We start from the raw sequence: 18571 nt of genomic DNA on the forward strand, positions 1-18571 counted from the left end.
ATTTTCTAAGAAATGTTTTTAAGATGAGAAGACAAATGGTGTCACGGGCGCAATCATTGGGATTCCATTGCCCCTGTCGATCGCTCTCCAATCCAATCGCAGCTGATGCAGTAGTATGCTTTTCTTTTGCGGACAGAGAAAAAAAACACTTGCTCTGCTCGCCTACTTTTCGTACAGACTGCTCGGTGGGTCCAAAGCGGCACGTAGGACCCGCGAAGCGCTACACAAGCTGGGGTTTTTTTTTTCTATGAGTAGTATTCGATGGAAAAAAAAATTAAAAGAAAGAGTGGTTGGACAGCTAGAAACAGGCTGCTTCGGATGGACGGACGGCCTGCCTGCCTGTCCCGCTGTCCGACGTGCTTATCCCACTTCGAATTCAAACCCTATTTTATACTTTCTCCGGTGGTTCACTCGGTAGACTTTTGTTTTTTTTTTCCATAACAAAACTAGCAAACGTGTCCGTATGATTAGCGACCCTGTATATTATCACTTGTTCTTTCGGATTGCATATAAGACGTGTATGGGAACGAGGCATTAGTTCGTGCCATGTACGACTGTACGAGAGGCATTGCACGTATGATTACTACTGTTTTCATTTGTTCTTAAATATAAAGTATAAAAAACAAAGCCCGTTTTTGCAAGCGCTGCACAAAAACTGCCTTCAGTAGTTCGATCAGTAGCATACTGTTAACATTCTTTTTTTTTTGTTTTTGAAAAGGGAGCCCAAACATATACAAACCTGCGCTCTTGACTGAGGTTGAGGCCAAGATTAGAGGCCAAAAAAACATGGTCCTGGATGTACGTTTGTTGCATTAACACAGTCGTGGTCACCCACTGCACGATGATTACTGGCAGCGCATTGGACCACGTATTAAAACTTGTCACGGGAGGGGCGAGAGAGAGGTACATATAGATGACCTCATACTGATCACTGTTACTCCCTCCGTTCCAATATATAACAGCAAGTATAATAATATTAGGCTATAAGCCGACAAAATCAGATTGGAGCGGGCGATTCAGATTGCGCATGCCTCAAGCCGGCTAAGACATGCATGCCGGCCATAGGTTGTGTGCACTGCTGCTATGTATTAAATACTTTTCTCGTAGGAGTTTTTTTTCCCTTACTAAATCTCTATCTTGTCATCATACTTGCTAATGTGGCCAGGCGTTTAACAAGATGATAAAACTCGAATGAAATCACCACTAGGAATAACCTAATATTGCTTTTGAGGATCGACATTGTAAGTAATGACGTCGAGATCATACGACTCGACGCTATATATCGTAGCGCCAATGTGCTAGTCCTTGTCACCTCTCTCTCTCCCTATCTTTCTCTCCTCAATTTTCCAACCTTCTCCAAACAGGCCCTAAGTAGTACTGTACTGCAAACAACAACTTCGTTCAATCGGATCGTTCTGTTTTTTGGTTGCGTCCAAGTAAGGAATAGCAGTAAACACTGGGTGAAAACAGATGGCTCCTGGCTTGGTTAAAGGTGAAGAGGCGGCGGCTCGCGAGTACCGACCATGGCGATTGCGGTTCCTGCATGCCATTTGACCGTGTTGGCCTAGCTCAGGTTCTCCTGCCTCTCGTGCCCTTCTCCCCGGTCTTCTTGTTTTCCTGCAATGGATTTCTCTCTCCTGGACTTTCGGCCAGGCTTGGCCTTCGCGGACTCCCTCTGGGATGCCCTGGAAGCTTCAGTTTGCCCTGCTCGCCCCTGTTTGCGGTCGCCCTTCTGGCTGGTGGTCTCCTTTGGCAGATGCATCTTCAAGTTGAATTCGGTCTCGGTCGGGCATCTTCTCTAGGCTGCTCTTGGTGGGCTCGCCGCGGATTTTGAAGTGCTTCAGCTGGCTGACCGCGTTTTTCGGTTTTCAGTTTCTTCGATGGCGGTGGGTTTTCACATTTATAACTTGGGTTCCATTGAGCGTAAGGAGTTCAGAGCCTTCTTCAACCTCTGGAATCGTGGTGGACCTAATTGGAAGCATGAATTCAGGCTTTTTTTGGATGAGGAAGCTGCCTCCTGGTCGAAGGTCCGGGTCAGGAATAATCCGTCATATGCGGACGTGGTTAAGCTCCCTCTCACCGGTGCCAATGCTGTTCCGATTCGAAACCCTACCAGGTCGCCTGGTGGTGCTCAGCATGATGCTCGGGCTGGTTCTTCGGTTTTCAATCGTTTGGGCCATCCTTTCACTAATCGTGCCTAGGCTCTTAGCAGCTGGCGACCGCATGCTATGCCTCGGCTTCACCCGAGGGTCTCCGTGTTCAACCGTCTTCACCCTCAGACTTCGGGACCGTGGCTTTCTTCTTCTAAAGGAAGAACTGGTCTCCCTCGGTTCTTGGACCCTAATAGTTCTGGTGTTGCTCTTGGTGGCAGATTCCTAACCGTTCTAAATTTCAAATTTCGAACTCCGGCCGGTCTCGTCCCTGCAACCTGCAATGGCGTCCCGTGCGTGCTCGCGGGCCTGTTGGGCTGCCGGGCTCTAAGACTCTATGCTGTTATTTCTGTAAGGGCTGGGGGCACTTGGATTTTTTCTGTCCCAGCAAGTTTACTTCCTTCGGTTCTCCTCTGACTTCGTTCCCTGCCTTTGGGAGTCGGGCCCTTTTGGTGGGAAACCAAAATTCTCCTGATCACAGCTCCTGGTTTCGCTCACCGGATGCGTCTCTGTCCGGTGGACCGCCCATTTTCAGTTGCTTCGAGGAGTTCGCCCGAGAAGTATTAAAAAATCTGTATCGGCACCTCCTCAGTCCCTGACGCTTTCTCTGGGCGTCACTTCAACAAAACCCCAACCTGCTCCGTCTTCGTCTGCTGGTTGCCGATCCTCGCTTCCTGCTCCGATGGCGTTTAGGCGCGTTGATCCCGAACCCTTCCTCCCTCCGGGCTTCAGCGCTTCGGTGGTCCTTCACCGGGAAATTATGGCCAGGTCAGTTTCTCGGCGTCTCCCGCCATTGCATGAGGACTGGGCTATTATCAACATTCAACCTTTACCTGACCATGTGATTACTTTCCCGGCGGTGAGGGATGTGGTTAGAGAATACCTCGTGGAACACCGTCGGCTTGGGGTGCGTGATATTCAGCGGTCGCACCTGGGGCAGGTTTTGGTTCAGTTCAGCATCATTCTTGAAAGAGACAACCTTGTTCTGCTCGGTCCGCAACAGTATCTTGATGCTTCCTTCACTGTTCAGCGGCACAATGATGCTTGGAACCATAGAGCCCTTTATTTTAATCGAGAATGCTGGCTTATGTTGTTGGGATCCCCTCTGGACTACCGTTCTTCAGAGCACTTGCAGGTGGCTATTGGCTCCTTTGGCAGATTGATTCTGTGGGAAGAGGACAGACGCAATATTTATAGGACTTTGCTCAGGGTGCGGGTCACGTCTCTGGAGGAGGTCCCGCAGTTCATTGTTTTTTCAGACGCTGATGGCTTTCTTGGGGATTCGTGGACGGTGCAGTGTAAGATCATCCAGCAAACTCTGTTGGGGGGTCAGCCTCAAGATGAGGACCCGGTGCCAGCGGCCCCGGCGGATGGGCAGCAGCTTCCTTTTGAGTTTTTTGGTCTGGGTCAACCTGTGCCGGCGGTGGGTTGGGATCTTAATTTTCCACCAGATGACAACGTTCAAGCTCAGCCTGCAGACAGCATTCAAGGTGACTGGGACCAATGGATTGTCAATGATCCTCCTGTTCAGCAACCTCAGCAGCCCCTTCTGGACCAGCCACCTGAAGAGCAGCAAGTCAGCAACCCCCATTCGGACCTGTCCTCAGATAGTTCTTCTGGTCACATTCATGGTGCCTTGCTGCGGAATGGGCAGATTCAGAATGGGCAGATTCCTGAGGATCCGGTGGCTGTGGGGCCGGTGCCCAACTTTAATGCCCCTGCCGACCATCCTATGATTGGGCCCCAAGAGGTTGATGGCCCACCTATTCAGGATGTACCTCTTGTGCCTGGGGATATAGTTATTCCTGATGCCCAGCCGGTGGAGCCTATTGTTAATGGGCACAATAACGTGGGGTTGAACTTTATGTTTTCGCATGACTGGCATTCAGATCCTGTTTTGCTGAGCCACTTAGAAAGGAAAAGGAATGCCCAGTTTTACAGGATCTGGGAGAGATTTTTTGCTCCGGCTGACTGCTCAGCGACCTCGGTGCAGGTTCCCAAGAAGTGGGCGCCCTTTTTCTTATCCAACTTGATGCACGAAGATTCCTTTAGTTGGTCCAAAAAATTCCTGTCTTCAGATATTCCTTCAGCTTTGTTGGAGCCAGAGACTGTGACACTCCCTTTTGTCATCCCCAGGAAGTGTCCTGATGACAAGTTTCTTGATTTGGTCGTTTCTGGGGAATCTGCTGACGACACCTCTGTCCCTTCGGACTCAACCTCCTCCAAGCCTAATATTGTTGTTGTGGAATCAGACCTGAGGAGAAGCAAGAGGCTTCGTGACGCCCGGGCTGGATTCAGGCAAGGCTCTTGCCAAAAGAAGAATTGTTTGTTGTGTCAGCACAAGTGTGAGGGCCCCCCCCTCACTTTCAGCTAAAACTATCAGGCGCTTAGGCGAGCGCTTTTGTAATCTGTCAGAGGAGGAATTGGCTGACAAAGCCCTGAAGAAAAAGAAGAATCCGCCTGGCTGTGTTGGCTCCAACAAGTCAGGCAAAAAAGATAAGGGGGACAAGAAACAAGACTCTTCAGATGATGACAACTGATATGTTAATTCTGCCTCGGGTGGGTGTTTTTTGCAGTTCTCAACCTCGCCAGGCTTTTGGGCTGTCTCGGCCCTGGCGTTTCTATCTGATTTCTGTGTTCACGAACTTGGTGGTTTCTGGCTGTGCTCTGTTTTGTCTTAACAGATACACTTTTGCCCTCCCAGTTATTGGGTTTGGGCTCCTTCCCATCGACGAACTTAATCCCTATGATGAATAGTCACAATGCTATTAATTACTCTGACTGGTCTGTTTTAAGTTTTAATGTCCGAGGTATTAACGTTGTGGTTAAGGGGAATGGAATTCATTGTGTGACTAGGGAATCCAATTGCGATATCATCTGCTTGCAGGAGACGAAGAAGGAATCTTTTGTTAGGGCAGACTTAAGAAGGTCCTGTCCCAATTCTTTTGATGAGTTTGCTTTTGTCCCTTCGATAGGAAACTCGGGGGGTTTCATTACTGTTTGGAATAGTTCGAAGCTGGTTGGCAGTGTTATCTTCCAAAACGAGTATGCTCTTTCGGTTGAATTTTTTTGCTATTTCGTCGAAGGAATCTTGGATTATCACCAACGTTTATGCGCCCTGTTCCCCAACTGGGAAGATTGAATTCCTTCACTGGTTTTCCAATATTAACATGCCCTCGGAAAAGCGTTGGTTGATTGCTGGGGACTTTAACCTTACGCGTAGGCCTGAAAATAGAAATACCGTTGGGGGAGACATTAACCTGATGCTGAGCTTTAACGAGGCAATCAACCAGCTAGACCTATTGGAAATCCCTCTCCATGGCGTCTCCTTTACTTGGTCGAATAAACAAAGGGAGCCCCTTCTTAAGAGACTCGATTGGTTTTTCATGTCGCAAGAATGGTCGATCTGCTACCCTAATACTCTCGCTACAACGCTGCCCAGGGATATTTCAGATCATGTGCCCTGCTTGATTTCTTTTAAGTCAAAGGTTCCTAAGCCCAAGATCTTTAGATTTGAAAACTTCTGGTTACAGTTTAACGAGTTCATGGCAGTTTTTCAAAATTCGTGGACGGGTCTGCCAAGCCTTTTGGACAAAGCGAAGAATTTAACAGCAAAGTTCAAGTCCACCAGAAAGATTCTAAAAGAGTGGCAGCGGTCTCTGCCAAAAATTGACAAAACTGTGAGACAAATTAAGTTGATTATTGAATTCATTGATCTTATCGAGGAGCATCGTGACCTTTTGATTGAAGAATGGAATTTCCGCGAGTTATTGCAACACAAGGCTGCTGAGTTGCTTTAGCTGCAAAAAATTTATTGGAAGCAACGGGCCTCCATCAAATGGGTTACGGATGGAGATATCTGCTCCAGATTCTTTCATGCTCATGCAACGGTAAGGCATGGCCGCAATACAATTGCGTTGCTCTCAGATGAAAGTGGTTCAGTCTTTACAGAGCATGATCTCAAAGCCAACTTGCTTTGGAATGCGTTCAAACGTCGCTTGGGCTCCTCCGATTTCGTGGACAATGTCTTTGATCTTCCTAGTTTGTTGCTCTGCCACAGTGACTTGCATTGGTTAGATGAGCCTTTTTCAAAGCAAGAAATTGATAGTATTGTCGCGGCCCTTCCTTCTGATAAATCCCCGGAACCTGATGGGTTTAATACCAACTTTATCAAAAAATGTTGGCCGATTATTTCACAAGACTTCTGACTTATGTGACCAATTTTACCACGGGGATGTTTGCCTTCGAAGCATTAATGGTTCTTATATTGTCCTGATACCGAAGAAGGATAATGCCAGAGTAGTGGGCGATTTCAGACCAATCTCGCTTCTGAATAATAGTATGAAAATCATCACTAAGCTGCTGGCTAACCGGTTACAGACAGTGATGACTTCCCTTGTCCACAAAAATCATTATGGCTTCATCAAAGGAAGAACCATTCAAGACTGTCTGGCCTGGGCATTTGAATATATTCATCTTTGTCATATTTCAAAAAAAGAGATTATTGTGCTCAAATTGGACTTTGAAAAGGCTTTTGATTCTCTAGAGCATGAGTTCATTCTTCAGGTATTGCTGCACAATGGCTTCGGGCCCAGATGGATGAGCTGGATTAGGGATATTCTTCGGTCTGGCACGTCTTCAGTTCTTCTCAATGGTGTTCCTGGGAAAACCTTTCACTGCAAGCGTGAGGTTAGGCAGGGAGATCCCCTCTCGCCTCTTCTTTTTGTTCTCGCGGCGGATCTGTTACAGAGCATCATTAATAAAGCGCGACGACAAGACCTACTCAAGTTACCATTGCCCGAGAATTGTGGTCAAGATTTTCCGATAGTCCAATATGCGGATGACACACTACTGATTTTGGAAGCTTGCCCTAGACAGCTCTTCTTTCTCAGAGCTGTCCTGAACTCTTTTGCATCTTCGACGGGGTTGAAGGTGAACTACAACAAATCAAGTATGTACCCCATCAACGTCAGTCCTGCTAAAATGGCGATCCTTGCAGGAACTCTCAACTGTTAGATAGGTTCAATGCCCTTTACCTATCTTGGTGTTCCGCTGGGTCTATCAAAGCCTAAAATCTGTCACTTTTTACCACTCATTCAGAGGATTCAAAAGAGATTATCATGCACCTCTGCCCTCCTCTCCCAGGCTGGCAGGCTTGAGCTTGTTAACTCGGTATTTTCAGCTCTCCCGACCTTTTTGATGTGTACTCTGAAAATCCCGGTTACCACGGTAAAGAAGATTGATTCTTATCGGAAACACTGTCTCTGGAGGGGAAACGACGTCAATTCAAAGAAACCTGCTCTAGCTGCCTGGAGTATGATTACACAGACTAAAAAAATGGGGGCCTGGGAGTGGTAAGATTAGAGACTCACAATAAAGCCTTTCTTCTGAAGTTTTTACACAAGTTTTTCAACAATCATGATATTCCCTGGGTTAACCTGGTTTGGAGCAACTATTACAGGACAGCTAGACTGCCTGGTTGCTCAAAAATTGGCTCCTTTTGGTGGAAAAGCTTGCTTACGCTTGTCCAAGATTACAAGGGACTGGCTGCCCCAAATATCGGGGATGGAAGAACCATTCTTTTCTGGGAAGATATGTGGAATTCGGGCATCCCGGCTAATCAATACCCTGAGTTATTTTCCTTCGCTTGCAACAGCAAACTTACCATCAAAGAAGCTCTCCAAAAGGAACAACTTATTGAAATTTTTCAGCTACCTCTGTCAGTGCAAGCTCATGAACAATTTCTAGACTTAGACGCAACCTGGGGCCAAATCATGGTGACCAACACAAATGATGCTTGGAAACTCATTTGGGGAGCAGACATATTCTCTAAAAAAAAACTTATAAACATTTGATGGGTCAGGCCCAGGTTCACCAGATCTTCAGATCGCTTTGGAGAAATAAGTGTCAACCAAAACATAAGGTCTTTTTTTGGCTTTGGCTAAAAAACAGACTCAATACAAGAGATATGCTGAAAAGGAAAAACATGAACCTTGAGTCCTACACTTGTGAGAACTGTATCTGGCAAAAGGAGGAAACTCTTTACCATCTTTTCCTTAAATGTAATTTTGCAAAGGCTTGCTGGACTTCTATTGGTTTGACGTCCCCTAGAATTGCTAATCCTGTGGACGCTGCAGTAAATCTAATGCAACAGCTCAATGTTCCATTCTCTATGGAAATTGTCATTCTCATGACCTGGAGCATTTGGAAAATCCGTAATGCATGGCTTTTTCAGAATAAAGCTCCGACTGTGCAGCATTGCAAAAATGAGTTTGCAAGGGAACTTCATCTGGTCATGCTTAGAGCTAAAGGCCGTTTCGATTCGACAATTCGTGCATGGCTTCAGCATTGGCAGTAGAGCTCATCTTTTTTTTCTTTTTCCCTTTTGTAGTTTTGTAGTTTTATCCTTTGTAATCTTCTTTTCTGTTTGCTTATAACTCTGTTGTTTTAAAGTTTTAATAAAATTTTCAGTAGGGGCTCGCCCCTCCTGTCCTATAAAAAAAGGAATAGCAGTAGCTGGTTAGTGGTTGCTAGGGCCCTCAACCTCTCAAAACTACGCTAATAAATAAAGCTAGGGTATGTGGTGAAGCTAAGCAAAGATTAATGAAGCTTTCTCTTTGCTTCGCGCCCGTCCTGTCGTCTCTGTGGTCCTCTTCTAGGCAGGCTGGCAGGCACTAATCATGGCGCTAATGACCGCTGGCCTGCCACCACTGTCCCAACAACAACAACAACACCCACAGCGCTAAATCTCCGCCCGGAAATCATGTACGTTTGCATCGGTCCTTCTTCTACACGTACACTAGTAGTAGAAGAAAGAAGTTCTATATCTATGATAGGGATTAATTTTTACAGGTGATTTTGGGTATGGAACATTAGTGAAATAGAATGGCATATTAGACTCAAGGAACCGCCAGCCAAGCGCCATGATCAGTTAGAAGCGACAGAGATGCTCCACTGTGATCAGCCAGACCATGGGAACAGGGCTTTTATTAATTTGACCACGCCATCCTGCTGCGGCACGAGGCCCGTGAGCCCGGCATGAAGCCCGCTTTTTGGGCCCGGTCTGAGCCCGGCACGGTAGAATAAGCGGGCGGGTTTGGACAGGAAACTAGGCACGACGGGCTAGCCCGGCACGACTCATTTACCTTAAGCCCGTTAAGCCCGTTTTTTACACTAAAACGTGCTTACCGACCCGTTTTTTTCGTGCTAAACGGGCCGGCCCGGCCCATTTAGGCCCGCTGCGGGCCGGGCTTGGACAGAAAATTAAGCCCGCTGGCTCAGCAGGCCCGGTCCGGTTTTTGGCGGGCTTCACCGGGCCCGGACCGGGCCGGGCCGGGCGGCCCGTTTGGCCATCTCGAGGTGGAGTAATTAACAAAACAAAACCAGCGGTGTGCACTACTAGGCTGCAGTATCGTCGTGTATCCACTGATCCCTTGGCTCTGCATGCGCAAACCAAGCAAAGTGCAAATTTGAGAGGCCCAAGTACCTAGGAAGACTTGCAGGCAGCGATGCATTTTACAAATGGGCCATCAGATGAACTAACCAAACTACTGTGGTCGCAACTCGCAACAGAGACTGACAGGCAAATCTGCCAAGCTCGGCTCCCGTTTCCAGTTGATGAGTGCCTTCTTTACGTGCGAACTGAATTATAGTAAACTATAATCGATTCATGCACATTATTCGACAAGTATCCGATATCCGTATGAATCCAACCAAATAATATTCGTATCGGTCACTTATTTACCCAAATAAATATCCAATCAGTGTATCCGTATCCATCACATTTCTAACTATGCATATCTGATCTCGAATCGGATTAAAATATACTAGGATAGATAGAATTCAGCGTAACATGCTATCCATATACATCCGTTTTCACACCCTAATTCAAACCGAAAAGCTTTATCTATAGCCGGATGCCGGCAGAAAAAAGGGCTTTTGCAATAAATATTAGACAAAATGGGAAGACCTCATCTCAGGCCAGATTAACTGTACACTATATTTACGGAGAAAATTAAATAGCCAACATCTATATAGGGAGCGTCATTAGATTTACAGTTTCCTAAAAGTGGACCCCACTTTGACCAGTGTTATCTTCTTCTAGGGTGTTTGGTTGCTCCTGCTAAAGTTTAGCCCGGGTCAAATCAAGCGTTTGACTTTTAAATAGGAGTATGAAATATAGACTCAACCAACTGGACTAGATTCGTCTCGTCTTTTAATCTTCGGCTGATAAATTAGTTTTATAATCCGACTACATTTAATACCCGGAATGGAGGTTCAAACATTCGATGGGACATGAGCTAAATTTTAGCGGGATGTAACCAAACACCCCCTTCCTCTCTCCACCTACACACATGCCAAGGAGTATAAGGGATGCGTACGGCTGGAGCTCCTTGGCATGCCATCCGAACACAACAACGCCTCCGATCATCCGCACAGCACACACCATTTATTTACTACTATACCACTCATCATGAGAACGCCTAGGCGTCCAAGGAGATCCGGCATCAGGTACATCGAGGACGCCAACAGCCGAAGCATCTCCTTCTCCAAGCGGCGTGACGGGCTCTTCAAAATGGCCGCGAATCTGTCCACCCTCACCGGCGCAAGGATCGCCATTGTGGCGGAGGCCGAGAACGGGAAGATGTCCAGCTTCAGCGCCCCGTCGTTGGGTCCAATCGTGGATTCTTTCCTCTCAGAGGAGGATGAGGCGGGCGGTGCGGCGGCGCGCGCACCGCCGCAGGGTCCCGACGACCGCGAAAAGGACGCGATGGCCAGGCTGCAGCGCGAGCTGGCGGAGCTAGAGGAAAAGAAGGCCGCGCAGGAGCAGCGGGCCGCGGACTCCCTGGCGCGCGTCAAGGCGATCAGGGATGGGTCGAGGATGGGCAAGCTTATTGTCTGCAGCAAGGTAGACGATCTCTGCGCTGACGACCTCCATGAGCTGCTCCGTGGGCTTTCACGGGTCGATCAGGAGATTCGAGCCCTACTTCCTCCTCCTGCTCCTGCTCGGACAGCTGAAGCCGGCGGTTTGATGAGAGGTCGTCCGCCGCCGCCTTTGCATTCTCAGGGTCGACCGCGGCCACCACGACGGCTGCCATGGGTTTCGTCGCAATCGCAACCGCCATCCCTGCCCATTTTGAGAGCACCGTGCACTCTTCCACAGTCCTTCTCTCTTACGAGCCCACCTGTGCAGCAGCCATCGTCTCTACGAACCATATCCAGGATGCTGCTCCGACACATCCAGTTGTCGCAGCGCTCTTCTTCGATGGTGCCTCGTCTACCTAATGAAGCCCACCAGTACAGCTACCAGAGCCAGGGGGTGGCCGCCATCGCTGGCAACAACATCTCAGGACAAACTTCTCTGCTACCTTCACCACCCCCACTACCCACATCAGCACAACGATCTGTACAGGTCGAGGTTCCTTCGCAGGCACTGGATTTAAATCCAGATGTGCCAGCATCACAAAACCACGCGAATCCTCAATCAGTCTTAGAAAACAGTGAAGTTTCACATGACGGCGGAATTGGTGGCGACCAGCAGCAGCCTTCGCCCGGTTGTCCTTCTGACTCGAATGGAAAAACTTATGAGTGGCTCAGCAAGACCTTATTAGAGTCTTCTTCGGAAGGGGGAAGTTCCAGTGACGAGGATGATGGTGTTGGAGATAGTCTTGGTGGTGTAGATTGGCTTGGTGATAATTGATGCACGAGCTTTAATTGTTATGTGCTTCAAAGTAGTTGGAGTTATCTAGATGACGATGTCATTAGGCGAAACAAATGTACTGGTTTAATTTACATCATAAGCCTAATTAAGCCTACCATTTCTTTTGATGTCATCAGAGAACTGAACAAGTTTTATGTGTCTCATAAATGTAAGTCTGACTAGCGAGCATCCATGGAGTGTTTTGTACCATCTTTTATTCTGTTTTATAAATGTAATGGTTTCATGAAAACTCCCCGTCCACTCGACCACTCCTGTATCGACGGTACTTACTTCTGCCTCTAGTACCATATACTATCCAATAAAAACACGAGTCTTTTATGCGCACTTTTCCTCACTCATGCGCACTCAAGAAGACTTTCTGGTTGGTCACCCATCACAAGATTGCTCTGGGTCAAGCACACTTAACCCCGAGGTTTTTTCGAGACATGCTTTCAAAAAAGACGATGCACCTTGTTGGTATAAGTATTCTATCAATACTATTAAGCCATGGGTCAGGATATCACACAATTCATATGGGTCAAGATATCACAATCATCCCTCTTTAAAAGATTGTCATCCTCGTCGGTTAACCCCAAGTCAAATACCTCCCCTCTTGCTCTTGGTCACGTCTGTATGTCTAGTATCGTCATATGCCATGACATGTGATCACTCTGAGCCCACATGTGCTATACACCATATACTCGAACCCCTAGCCCACACATGCCCATGAAACACAAGGGTCGGCTCTGATACCATTTGTAACACCCCATCCACTCCTAGACCAGCGTTACTAGAACCATAGATCATCCCTACAGACCAACACAAGTCTTTCGCACATACTTTGTTCTCACTCATACACATCTGATAAGACTTCACGGTCAATCACTCGTCCCAAAATTGCTTTGGGAAAAGCACACTTAACCCCGAGGTTTTTGTGATACAGGCTTCGAAAAAAGAAGATGCACCTCGTTAGTATAAGTATTCTATTAACCCTATTAAGCCTTGGGTCGGGATATCACATAATCCATATGGGCCAGGGTACCACATCGACAACGCAAGACTCCTCCTTAGTGTGTAACCCCTCTTCGTCTTCATCCTGAGGTGGGTAATTCTGCTTGGTCTTCTTGGTCTTCTTCATCATACTAGAGGGATTATCATCCACGTGGCAGCCAACATTCATCTTCCATCGACTAGTGTTGTAGTGTGGACAACTCTCTAATTTCTCGTACTCGCCCCGCTAATTTCTTGTACTCACCCCGATACAGTATGCAGTGGTTAGTGCAGGCATCAAACTTCTTAAGTATCATTGCCACTAGGCGGATCAGCTTCTTTGCTCGATAAGTATTCACACGCACTTTGTATTACCCTTAGGAAAAGCTTCATTAAGTACATCTAACATCTTTTTGAAGCCAATTACTGAGAAACCATGACGATCCTTCACTATAAGCAACTTGAGATTAAAACGCAGTGTTGTCATATGCTTCGAACAATCACCCTTCTCATAGAGCGGATCAGTTGCCGACTGCTTCATCTCTCTGAAATTTTCGAGCCACCTCGGGTTCCCAAATAAAATGTCATCTTCGTCAAGGCGGTTAGCTATGTTCTCGAAAAGCTCCACATCCTTAGGCTCTAGCAATGTAGCACCAACATCCTCATCGCCACCCTTGTTGCCAGCATCATCACCGAACAAATCATCCATTGTCATGTAATCATGATGACCAACATCGTTATTGTCACCAGCAACGGTGATGCCAGCTAGTGGCCCACCTGCATTTGTCCTCGATGAGTTTCCTCCACCAGATGATGAACCACCTACACTAACATCTCCTCTCTCGTCGTGGAAAGTCCAGACTGTGTAGTCCTTGAAAAAACCAAACCTGATCAAATGAGATATATAGCACCGTGGCGTCGTCATGGCCTTTCATGTTCTTGTAGCGATCGAGAACACAGGCAGATGGTTGTCATTCGATCTAGACTCTCTCAATATTTCTTCGCAACGACAACAAACTTTTTTACCTTAACCAAGTATTCCACTTCCATTTTTTTAAATTTGTACATCCATTTTGATCTTTCCATATTCTTGGAAATTATATACATAATATTAATTAATTGGAAAAGATTGAGAGATCGAAGAATGTTAATTAGGAGAGATGGAGGGTGGTTTAATGGAGAGAAGTAAGCCGTGAGGAAGAAGGCGACTTCTAGGTTTTATAGGCGTTGATTAACAAAGACGGACAACTTAAACAAAACTGCCTTTGTCGATAGTACTTACTCCTGCCAGCCCTCTAGTAATATATACTAACCCATAGAAACACGAGTCTTTCGTGCGTACTTTTTTCTTACTCATGTGCACTCGAGAAGACTTCCTGGTCGGTCATCCATCACAAGATTGCTCTGGGTCAAGCACACTTAACCCCGAGGTTTTTTCGAGACAGGCTTCCAAAAAAGACAATGCACCTTGTTGGTATAAGTATTCTATCAATACTATTAAGCCATGTGTCAGGATATCACATAGTTCATATTGTTGAGTTTGTGATCCAAATTCTGAAGAAGGCGACCAAGTTGGCGAGCGAAGCGGAGGCCCGTCGCCGGGAGGCTTGGGCCAGATCGTTACCCTACTCGTTTTAGGGTTTCACCTCTATAAATATCTTTGTAAGCCGCAGGAGATAGTCATCTCATTGTAAAATCTCCTGCGATCTGTAACCACCCGAAAATAGTGAGATTGTTGCTGGCCGGTGCCCGTGGTTTTTCCCCTTTGCCTTGGAGGGTGTCAGAGAGGAAATCTTCGGCCGGGTGGCGGAATGCACCCGCCCTAAATCCTAAGATGAGGAGGGGCCTAAGCGTTTTGCTTGTTAGAGATTGGGGGGATGAACACACAAGAACACACAGGGGTTTTGAGTGGTTCGAGCCGCCGGAGCGTAATACCCTACTCTATTGTGTGTTGTATTGCTCGTGAGCTTGAGTTGTGTCTAGGATGGCTAGAGTCTGAATAAGTCTGAGCCTGTCCCCCCTGTAACGCAGTGTGCCCTCCCTTTTATAGTCTAAGGGGGGCACGTACAAGGGTGCTGAGCCCCGACATGTGGGCCCAGGGACATAACGGATGTAATACTTGGAGCGACTAATGCTCGTCCCTAGTGCGATCTTCCTCGCGCCCTGATATCCGCGATCTGCGTAGCACTGGCGTGCAGGGGAAGCTTCCCTGGCAACGTACGAGTGATGATGGATGAGCACAGTGCACCTTGTAGCACGAACGTACTGTTTGGCAATGGACAGGCATGCCACCTGCAGGATGGCCTGGACGCCGCCTGCTAGCTGAGTGGATAGGACACAATAAATGTCGATGGGGCACATCACCTGTCAGCGGGATAGTCAGGCGACGCGTCTTCTCTGCAATAAATGCAGAGACAGTGCGGCCCAGAGGCCTTACGTTAAGCTCCAACCGCCGGCTTACGTCACGCGTGGTAGGCCACGTGTCAGCATCGGGTCTCCGCCTGGGCAGAGAGCAGTAGCGTTATGCGGGCAGGTCTATACCAGGCTGGGCCTGGACACATGGCAGCACTGGACCCCTGCCTGAGCAGGGCCTAGGTATTCCCTGCCCCTGAGTCCTGGGACCCGGCTGTGGGCAGTTCGGATCCCACGCAGAGGGGTCCGGGACCCGACCCGGAGGTCCAGGCTACACTCGCGGGGGTCCTGGATCTTGCTCCGGAGGTCCGGTCTACATGTACAGGGGTCCGACACTTTACCATGGGGTCCGGACCCACTGTTGGCATCTTGGAGTGTATCGCTTTCTCTGGCCACATGGTGACCCTGGAGCCATCCATATGGTGGAGTCGGGTGTTGTTCACCACGTGACTAGAGATAATCGCGTGGGCACCGCGTCCTCATACTGTAGCAAGGGGTACCCCTGATCCAGGGTACCGACAGTGTCCCCCGGGCCCGCCTTAGGGGAGGATACGAGCCTGCAGGTGGGGCCAAAGCTTGTACCTTGCGTCAACTTGGCATGACCGGTGACTGGGGCGCCTCCTCTGCGCGCGCCGCATTAACTCGACGCGCTCGCGCTATCAGCGTGCCATCGGTCACATCAACTGCCACACCTGTCCCCGCGGCTGACTGACCTGCGGTCTCCGCTCTTGATGGCTTTACTGGGCCATGCGTGGGGTGCCTTGATACCACTGCATTTGGTTTTGAAAAATCACCTTCTCTGTCTTCTGCGGCGGCCCCGAGGAGGCATGGTACTAGAGTGGGCGGCGGTTTGACTTTTCTGCACCCAGGAACCGGCGCCCAAGGAGGATGACTCGTGGGCCCGGGCCCCCGCGTCAGAGACTAGGCTGTTGGTTTCTGCGGAGGTGAAGAGGCGCACTACCGCAGGCGGTGGCATGCACCTCACACGGTGGTTCACCTTCTCCGCACGCAGAGGCCAACGCCTGAAGAGTATGACTCGCGGCCTGGGCCCCCACGCCAGAGGCTGGGCTGCTGCTTTCGGCGGAGACGAAGAGGTGCGGCGATTCGCTCCACGTGTGGCGGTTCGTCTTCTGCGCACTAGGAGACCATCGCGCCAGCCGTGTGACTTGTGGGACCAGGCCCCTGTGTCATAGGCTGGGTGTTGCGGTGTGCATCGGGGGAGACTTCTCGTGGCCTTTTGGGGCGCGAGCGAAGGAATCTGCCTTTAAAAGGGGTTCATCCCTTGAGTAGCAGCTATGCCTTTGCTTCTCTCCCACTCGCTGTGCCCTTTCGCCTATGAGATCTCTGCTTTGCGTCGCCGTAGTTCGCCATGGCCTTGTAAGTTCATCCCGAGCGCTTTTAGACTGAGTGGACGCCTGACCTGGCGCGCCGGTGTTTGGTGGAAGGATCCGTGTCAGCGCCTTCTGTCACACCCGGGCTTTAAGGAACAAAGCCGGGTGTATCTCATACATGCGCCAAAGAAGACAACATATATAATCACAGAGTGTATAGAGATAAATGTCATAAAACATCAGAGTTGTCGGGGACCATAATTAGGGGTACCCTCAAGACTCCTAATTCTCAGCTGGTAACCCCCATCAACATAAAGCTGCTAAGGCCTGATGGGTGCGACTAAGTCAGGGATTAGTCCATTCGAGCGACTCGATCACGCCTCGCCCGAGCCTAGCCTCGGACAAGGGCAATCGACCCCGGAGGATTTCCGTCTCGCCCGAGGCCCCCCTCCAACGGCGAACATATTTCCGGCTCGCCCGAGGCCTAGCCTTCGCTAAGAAGCAACCCTGACTAAATCGCCGCACCGACCGACCAAGTCGCAGGAGCATTTAATGCAAAGGTGGCCTGACACCTTTATCCTGACGCGCGCCCCCCGGTAGAGCCGAAGTGACCGTCGTCACTTCGCCGCTCCGCTGACCGGCCTGACAGAAGGACAGCGCCGCCTGCGCCACTCCGACTGCGGTGCCATTTGACAGAGTGAGGCTGACAGGCAGTCATGCCCCGCCGGAGGAACCATAGGAAGCTCTGCTTCGCCCGACCCAGGGCTCGGACTCGGGCTCAGCCTCGGAAGACGGCGAACTCCGCTCCGCCCGACCCAGGGCTCGGACTCGGGCTAAGTCCCGGAAGACGGCGAACTCCGCTCCGCCCGACCCAGGGCTCGGACTCAGGCTAAGTCCCGGAAGACGGCGAACTCCGCTCCGCCCGACCCAGGGCTCGGACTCGAGCTAAGTCCCGGAAGACGGCGAACTCCGCTCCGCCCGACCCAGGGCTCGGACTCGGGCTAAGTCCCAGAAGACGACGAACTCCGCTTCGCCCGACCCCAGGGCTCGGACTCCGCCCTGGCCTCAGCCGATGACCTCCGCCTCGCCCGACCCAGGGGCTCGGACTCGGCCTCGGCCACGGAAGACAGACTCGACCTCGGCTTCGGAGGAGCCTCCGCATCGCCCAACCTAGGGCGCAGGCCAGCCACGTCAACAGGAGGCGCCATCATCACCCTACCCCGAGCTGACTCGAGGCCGCAGGGAACCAGACCGGCGTCCCATCTGGCTAGCTCCGCCAGATAGGCAATGATGGCGCCCCGCATGCTCTGTGACGACGGCGGCTCTCAGCCCCCTTACGGAAGCAAGAGGACGTCAGCAAGGACCCAACCGCTCCGACAGTTGTCCCTTCGCCAGGCTCCATCGCTCCTCCGACGGCCACGACATCACGCCAGCTGGGTGCCAAAATCTCTCCGGCTGCCACGACGGCATGTACTTAGGGCGCTAGCTCTCCCCCGCTAGACACGTAGCACTCTGCTACACCCCCCATTGTACACCTGGATCCTCTCCTTACGCCTATAAAAGGAAGGACCAGGGCCCTCTTAGAGAAGGTTGGCCGCGCGGGGACGAGGACGAGACAGGCGCTCGCTTGGGGCCGCTCGCTCCCTCTCCCGCGTGGACGCTTGTAACCCCCTACTGCAAGCGCACCCGACCTGGGCACGGGACGAACACGAAGGCCACGGGATTCCTCCCACCTCTCTCACGCCGGTCTCCGGCCGCCTCGCTCTCCCCCCTTCGCGCTCGCCCTCGCGCTCGACCCATCTGGGCTGGGGCACGCGGCGACACTCACTCGTCGGCCCAGGGACCCCCCGGTCTCGAAACGCCGACAGTTGGCGCGCCAGGTAGGGGCCTGCTGCGTGTTGACGAACAGCTTCCCGTCAAGCTCCAGATGGGCTGTCTCCAACAACCTCTCCAACCCGGGACGGTGCTCCGTTTCGGGAGTCTTGAGT

Source organism: Zea mays, chromosome 7 (assembly GCF_902167145.1).
Source record: "Zea mays cultivar B73 chromosome 7, Zm-B73-REFERENCE-NAM-5.0, whole genome shotgun sequence".
NCBI classification, from domain to species: Eukaryota; Viridiplantae; Streptophyta; class Magnoliopsida; order Poales; family Poaceae; genus Zea; species Zea mays.